This window comes from Penaeus vannamei, chromosome 15, assembly GCF_042767895.1.
Source record: "Penaeus vannamei isolate JL-2024 chromosome 15, ASM4276789v1, whole genome shotgun sequence".
Lineage (NCBI taxonomy): Eukaryota > Metazoa > Arthropoda > Malacostraca > Decapoda > Penaeidae > Penaeus > Penaeus vannamei.
Genome location: NC_091563.1, coordinates 12,624,435 through 12,632,839, shown reverse-complemented (window position 1 = coordinate 12,632,839; position 8,405 = coordinate 12,624,435).

Here is an 8,405-nt window from a genome sequence, read left to right as displayed (position 1 = left end):
CTTCAACTACCCCCACAGCCTTCTTCACCAATCACCTCATCTTCCCTTATTACTACCTTACAGCCTTATTCTCCTTCTCTCCATAATACTACCCCCCTCAACACTTCTACATATTCCACACGTCCCTGTCCTTCTACCACCCACGACTCTTAAATAAATATCTTAAATACTCTATTTAGCCCAGCCAAATGGTACCGATTTTTCGTGATTTCCCCCCTACAGCTCCTTACTCAGGCAACACACTCCTCTTTCAACAATGTCTCCAGGAGCAAGTGGGCAGTCCCCGAACCGATCGTTCCCGTCTCGTTAGTTACATCTGAAACTGAAGCTATAGCATTATCAAATGTAACCGATTTCTCTGACAGTCCCATTCCTGCAGAACCTCATCCAGCTCTTAATACTTGTTCTGGAACTGTCTGTCTCCCCAGCAAGCTGCCCTATGGATATCAGTTGGTCAATATTGTGTAGAGTACTTACTCGGCTGCCTCAAAGATCGTGATGTGATAATCAGTACAATGCTACTCCATTCCTCCTAGAAGTCATCGAAAGAAACCCACTAACATTGCCATAATTACTTTCCGGACACATGACCTTCCCTTTCATATCTACATTATACAATCCCTCCCTGTCCGACCATACCAACTTCACATCAATATCAAAACTGTTGGCGCTTTGGACATCCTGCCAAACACTGCCGTTCCACAGATCAATGCCCTATATGTGCCGAACTTAGTCATAACCGATCATACTGCCCTGAAACAAACACGCACATGTGCTAACTGCGGCGGACCCCATAATGTATTTTATAGTCCCACTTACAAGTTTGACTCTGAGGTTGCAAAAAAGGTCTCTGCGTGAAGCCAGACAGGAAGCACGCCGACAAGGTTTCTCTCATACTCCCTACTCTAGTAATGTTGCTCATTCTGCCCCTCCCCCTCCAATCCAGGATGTTCCTACACCCTCCCCTATACCTACTCACTTTCCCACTTCCACTTCTACATTCTACCTTCCCCTCTTACACTTCTACCTCCTACCTTCCCCAGTCAAACTCTTTTGCCACTCTAAACCCAGACACTCCAATCTCAACTGTAGCCCTAACACCATCCCCTCTCCCTCCCCCCAGTGCCCACAGCAGACAGAATAAACGTTCCACACCTTCCCCTACTGCACACTCACCTCCACCTGTCTTTTATCCTCAAACCAGTCTCCTCTCCCTCCACCCTTATAAGAAAACCTTTGTCTCGCAAAACTTTCCAACCAACTCCATTGCAGAAACTATGAAAGATATTCAAAGCTATATGCTCGAGACAAAATTCCACAACCCATGCTCCCTATACATTCGAGGTGACTGCCGATATCGATCCCCCTCCTACTCGTATCCCCCCTCCTACTCGTATCCCCCCTCCTACTCGTATCCCCCCTCCTACTCGCATTCCCCTTGCACCTATTCATCCTACTCTCAACACAACCTAACCCCCTCAATTCCGCCTACTACCGATATCTATCCATCCTAATACTGCCGATATCCATCCTCCCGACACCCATCCTCCTCCTCCTCATATTCCCTCTACACCAATTCCTCCTACTCCCTCAACTCTAATTACACGTACATTCTCCTTCAATCCATCCCTTCTATCATTTCCACTCCCTCCTGGATATAAACGTGAAACCCTTAAGTAATTCCCTTACCTAGACCCACCATAGCCCATTCACACAGCAACTCCTTTACCAGTCTTTAACCTTTCAAGATTACTCTAGATAGATGACGCATAGCAACTATCACTCTTCACCCCTCCTTTAATATACTTTCCTATAGTGCTATATGACCTTAGATGTCTAGCACATTTATTTTGTTTTTTAGCCATCAACTATTCTCCTCAAATACCTACTCTTCACCTCCTCATAAAGATCCTTCATTTATCAAACCTCCCTGCCCACGGGGTGGCCAATTAGATTGCAAGGGGGAGGGTGCCCCCCCCCCCGTGCCCCCATGGAAGACCTGCCTCTGTCTCTACCCCCATCCGACCTACAATAAGAGTGACTGCAGACATACATTCATCATCCTCTTGATATTCCCCCTACCTCTCTTCCCCCTGCCCCTTCCCAACATACCTCATCCTCTCAACCACCCAAACCAAACCATACACTAGACCTTTCTAGACCACTATCCTTTGCACCATCATCTGCATGTTCTTCAACGGTGGATCACAGTTATTTCAGTTTACTTTTCCCCTCTTCTTCCTACTGACTTTAACGCCTTCAAAACTTTACTTTCTCATCTTCATCCACCTATCATAAGAGGTGATTTCAACTGCTGTCACATTCTTTGGGGTGATACTACCGACGCGGCTGACCGACGGGAAGGGAAGACTTGTCTGCGGACCGATGCAGCTGACCTACGGGAAAAAGACTTGTCTGCCCGGACCGACGCGGCTGACCGACGGGAAAAAGACTTGTCTGCCCGGACCGACGCGGCTGACCGAAGGGAAAAAGACTTGTCTGCCCGGACCGACGCGGCTGACCGAAGGGAAAAAGACTTGTCTGCCCGGACCGACGGGAAAAAGACTTGTCTGCCCGGACCGACGCAGCTGACCTACGGGAAAGACTTGTCTGCCCGGACCGACGCGGCTGACCGACGGGAAAAAGACTTGTCTGCGGACCGACGCGGATGACCGAAGGGAAAAAGACTTGTCTGCAGAGCCGACGCGGCTGACCGAAGGGAAAAAGACTTGTCTGCCCGGACCGACGCGGCTGACCGAAGGGAAAAAGACTTGTCTGCCCGGACCGACGCGGCTGACCGAAGGGAAAAAGACTTGTCTGCCCGGACCGACGCGGCTGACCGTAGGGAAAAAGACTTGTCTGCAGAGCCGACGCGGATGACCGAAGGGAAAAAGACTTGTCTGCCCGGACCGACGCGGATGACCGAAGGGGAAAAGACTTGTCTGCCCGGACCGACGCGGCTGACCGAAGGGAAAAAGACTTGTCTGCAGAGCCGACGCGGCTGACCGAAGGGAAAAAGACTTGTCTGCCCGGACCGACGCGGCTGACCGAAGGGAAAAAGACTTGTCTGCCCGGACCGACGCGGATGACCGAAGGGAAAAAGACTTGTCTGCAGAGCCGACGCGGATGACCGAAGGGAAAAAGACTTGTCTGCCCGGACCGACGCGGATGACCGAAGGGAAAAAGACTTGTCTGCCCGGACCGACGCGGCTGACCGACGGGAAAAAGACTTGTCTGCCCGGACCGACGCAGCTAACCTACGGGAAAAAGACTTGTCTGCCCGGACCGACGCGGATGACCGACGGGAAAAAGACTTGTCTGCGGACCGACGCGGATGACCGAAGGGAAAAAGACTTGTCTGAAGAGCCAACGCGGCTGACCGAAGGGAAAAAGACTTGTCTGCCCGGACCGACGCGGCTGACCGAAGGGAAAAAGACTTGTCTGCCCGGACCGACGCGGCTGACCGAAGGGAAAAAGACTTGTCTGCCCGGACCGACGCGGCTGACCGAAGGGAAAAAGACTTGTCTGCCCGGACCGACGCGGCTGACCGAAGGGAAAAAGACTTGTCTGCAGAGCCGACGCGGCTGACCGAAGGGAAAAAGACTTGTCTGCAGAGCCGACGCGGCTGACCGAAGGGAAAAAGACTTATCTGCCCGGACCGACGCGGATGACCGAAGGGAAAAAGACTTGTCTGCCCGGACCGACGCGGATGACCGAAGGGAAAAAGACTTGTCTGCCCGGACCGACGCGGATGACCGAAGGGAAAAAGACTTGTCTGCAGAGCCGATGCGGCTGACCGAAGGGAAAAAGACTTGTCTGCAGAGCCAACGCGGCTGACCGAAGGGAAAAAGACATCAATATCAAAACTGTTGGCGCTTTGGACATCCTGCCAAACACTGCCGTTCCACAGACCAATGCCCTACATGTGCCGAACTTAGTCATAACCGATCATACTGCCCTGAAACAAACACGCACATGTGCTAACTGCGGCAGACCCCATAATGTATTTTAGAGTCCCACTTACAAGTTTGAGTCTGAGGTTGCAAAAAAGGTCTCTGCGTGAAGCCAGACAGGAAGCACGCCGACAAGGTTTCTCTCATACTCCCTAATCTAGTAATGTTGCTCACTCTGCCCCTCCCCCTCCAATCCAGGATGTTCCTACACCCTCCCCTATACCTACTTACTTCCCCACTTACACTTCTACCTCCTACCTTCCCCACTTACACTTCTACCTCCTACCTTCCCCAGTCAAACTCTTTTGCCACTCTAAACCCAGACACTCCAATCTCAACTGTAGCCCCAACACCATCCCCTCTCCCTCCCCCCAGTGCCCGCAGCAGACAGAATAAACGTTCCACACCTTCCCCTACTGCACACTCACCTCCACCTACCTTTGTCTTTTATCCTCAAACCAGTCTCCTCTCCCTCCACCCTTATAAGAAAACCTTTGTCTCGCAAAACTTTCCAACCAACTCCATTGCAGAAACTATGAAAGATATTCAAAGCTATATGCTCGAGACAAAATTCCACAACCCATGCTCCCTTTACATTCGAGGTGACTGCCGATATCGATCCCCCTCCTACTCGTATCCCCCCTCCTACTCGTATTCCCCCTCCTACTCGTATCCCCCCTCCTACTCGTATCCCCCCTCCTACTCGTATCCCCCCTCCTACTCGTATTCCCCTTGCACCTATTCATCCTACTCTAAACACAACCTAACCCCCTCAATTCCGCCTACTACTGATATCTATCCATCCTAATACTGCCGATATCCATCCTCCCGACACCCATCCTCCTCCTCCTCATATTCCCTCTACACCAATTCCTCCTACTCCCTCAACTCCAATTACACGTACATTCTCCTTCAATCCATCCCTTCTATCATTTCCACTCCCTCCTGGATATAAACGTGAAACCCTTAAGTAATTCCCTTACCTAGACCCACCATAGCCCATTCACACAGCAACTCCTTTACCAGTCTTTAACCTTTCAAGATTACTCTAGATAGATGACGCATAGCAACTATCACTCTTCACCCCTCCTTTAATATACTTTCCTATAGTGCTATATGACCTTAGATGTCTAGCACATTTATTTTGTTTTTTAGCCATCAACTATTCTCCTCAAATACCTACTCTTCACCTCCTCATAAAGATCCTTCATTTATCAAACCTCCCTGCCCACGGGGTGGCCAATTAGATTGCAAGGGGGAGGGTGCCCCCCCCCCCCCCGTGCCCCCATGGAAGACCTGCCTCTGTCTCTACCCCCATCCGACCTACAATAAGAGTGACTGCAGACATACATTCATCATCCTCTTGATATTCCCCCTACCTCTCTTCCCCCTGCCCCTTCCCAACATACCTCATCCTCTCAACCACCCAAACCAAACCATACACTAGACCTTTCTAGACCACTATCCTTTGCACCATCATCTGCATGTTCTTCAACGGTGGATCACAGTTATTTCAGTTTACTTTTCCCCTCTTCTTCCTACTGACTTTAACGCCTTCAAAACTTTACTTTCTCATCTTCATCCACCTATCATAAGAGGTGATTTCAACTGCTGTCACATTCTTTGGGGTGATACTACCGACGCGGCTGACCGACGGGAAAAAGACTTGTCTGCGGACCGATGCAGCTGACCTACGGGAAAAAGACTTGTCTGCCCGGACCGACGCGGCTGACCGACGGGAAAAAGACTTGTCTGCGGACCGACGCAGCTGACCGAAGGGAAAAAGACTTGTCTGCCCGGACCGACGCGGCTGACCGAAGGGAAAAATACTTGTCTGCCCGGACCTACGCGGATGACCGAAGGGAAAAAGACTTGTCTGCAGAGCCGACGCGGCTGACCGAAGGGAAAAAGACTTGTCTGCCCGGACCGACGCGGCTGACCGAAGGGAAAAAGACTTGTCTGCCCGGACCGACGCGGCTGACCGACGGGAAAAAGACTTGTCTGCCCGGACCGACGCAGCTGACCTACGGGAAAAAGACTTGTCTGCCCGGACCGACGCGGCTGACCGACGGGAAAAAGACTTGTCTGCGGACCGACGCGGCTGACCGAAGGGAAAAAGACTTGTCTGCAGAGCCGACGCGGCTGACCGAAGGGAAAAAGACTTGTCTGCCCGGACCGACGCGGCTGACCGAAGGGAAAAAGACTTGTCTGCCCGGACCGACGCGGCTGACCGAAGGGAAAAAGACTTGTCTGCAGAGCCGACGCGGCTGACCGAAGGGAAAAAGACTTGTCTGCCCGGACCGACGCGGATGACCGAAGGGAAAAAGACTTGTCTGCCCGGACCGACGCGGATGACCGAAGGGAAAAAGACTTGTCTGCCCGGACCGACGCGGCTGACCGAAGGGAAAAAGACTTGTCTGCAGAGCCGACGCGGCTGATCGAAGGGAAAAAGACTTGTCTGCCCGGACCGACGCGGCTGACCGAAGGGAAAAAGACTTGTCTGCCCGGACCGACGCGGATGACCGACGGGAAAAAGACTTGTCTGCCCGGACCGACGCGGATGACCGAAGGGAAAAAGACTTGTCTGCCCGGACCGACGCGGCTGACCGACGGGAAAAAGACTTGTCTGCGGACCGACGCGGATCACCGAATGGAAAAAGACTTGTCTGCAGAGCCAACGCGGCTGACCGAAGGGAAAAAGACTTGTCTGCCCGGACCGACGCGGCTGACCGAAGGGAAAAAGACTTGTCTGCCCGGACCGACGCGGCTGACCGAAGGGAAAAAGACTTGTCTGCCCGGACCGACGCGGCTGACCGAAGGGAAAAAGACTTGTCTGCAGAGCCGACGCGGCTGACCGAAGGGAAAAAGACTTGTCTGCAGAGCCGACGCGGCTGACCGAAGGGAAAAAGACTTATCTGCCCGGACCGACGCGGATGACCGAAGGGAAAAAGACTTGTCTGCCCGGACCGACGCGGATGACCGAAGGGAAAAAGACTTGTCTGCCCGGACCGACGCGGATGACCGAAGGGAAAAAGACTTGTCTGCAGAGCCGATGCGGCTGACCGAAGGGAAAAAGACTTGTCTGCAGAGCCGACGCGGCTGACCGAAGGGAAAAAGACTTATCTGCCCAGACCGACGCGGATGATCGAAGGGAAAAAGACTTGTCTGCGGACCGACGCGGATGACCGAAGGGAAAAAGACTTGTTTGCCCGGACCGACGCGGATGACCGAAGGGAAAAAGACTTGTCTGCCCGGACCGACGCGGATGACCGAAGGGAAAAAGACTTGTCTGCAGAGCCGACGCGGCTGACCGAAGGGAAAAAGACTTGTCTGCAGAGCCGACGCGGCTGACCGAAGGGAAAAAGACTTATATGCCCGGACCGACGCGGATGACCGAAGGGAAAAAGACTTGTCTGCCCGGACCGACGCGGATGACCGAAGGGAAAAAGACTTGTCTGCAGAGCCGACGCGGCTGACCGAAGGGAAAAAGACTTGTCTGCAGAGCCGACGCGGCTGACCGAAGGGAAAAAGACTTATCTGCCCGGACCGACGCGGATGACCGAAGGGAAAAATACTTGTCTGCCCGGACCGACGCGGCTGACCGAAGGGAAAAATACTTGTCTGCCCAGACCGACGCGGATGACCGAAGGGAAAAAGACTTATCTGCCCGGACCGACGCGGCTGACCGAAGGGAAAAAGACTTGTCTGCCCGGAACGACGCGGATGACCGAAGGGAAAAAGACTTGTCTGCCCAGACCGACGCGGATGACCGAAGGGAAAAAGACTTATCTGCCCGGACCGACGCGGCTGACCGAAGGGAAAAAGACTTATCTGCCCGGACCGACGCGGCTGACCGAAGGGAAAAAGACTCATCTGCCCAGACCGACGCGGCTGACCGAGGGGAAAAAGACTTGTCTGCGGACCGACACGGCTGACCGACGGGAAAAAGACTTGTCTGCCCGGACCGATGCGGATGACCGAAGGGAAAAAGACTTGTTTCCGGTCCGACGCGGCTGACCGAAGGGAAAAAGACTTGTCTGCCCGGACCGACACAGCTGACCAAACGGAAAAAGACGTATCTGCCCAGACCCACGAGGCTGACCGAAGGGAAAAAGACTTGTCTGCCCGGACCGACACGGCTGACCGACGGGAAAAAGACTTATCTGCCTGGACCAACGCGGCTGACCGAAGGGGAAAAGACATATCTACCCGGACCGACGCGGCTGACCGAAGGGAAAAAGACTTGTCTGCCCGGACCAACGCGGCTGACCGAAGGGAAAAAGACTTGTCTGCCCGGACCGACGCGGCTGACCGAAGGGAAAAAGACTTATCTGCCCGAACTGACGCGGCTGACCGACAGGAAAAAGACTTATCTGCCCAGACCGACGCGGCTGACCGAAGGGAATAAGGCTTATCTGCCCGGGCCGACACGGCTGACCGATGGGAAAAAGA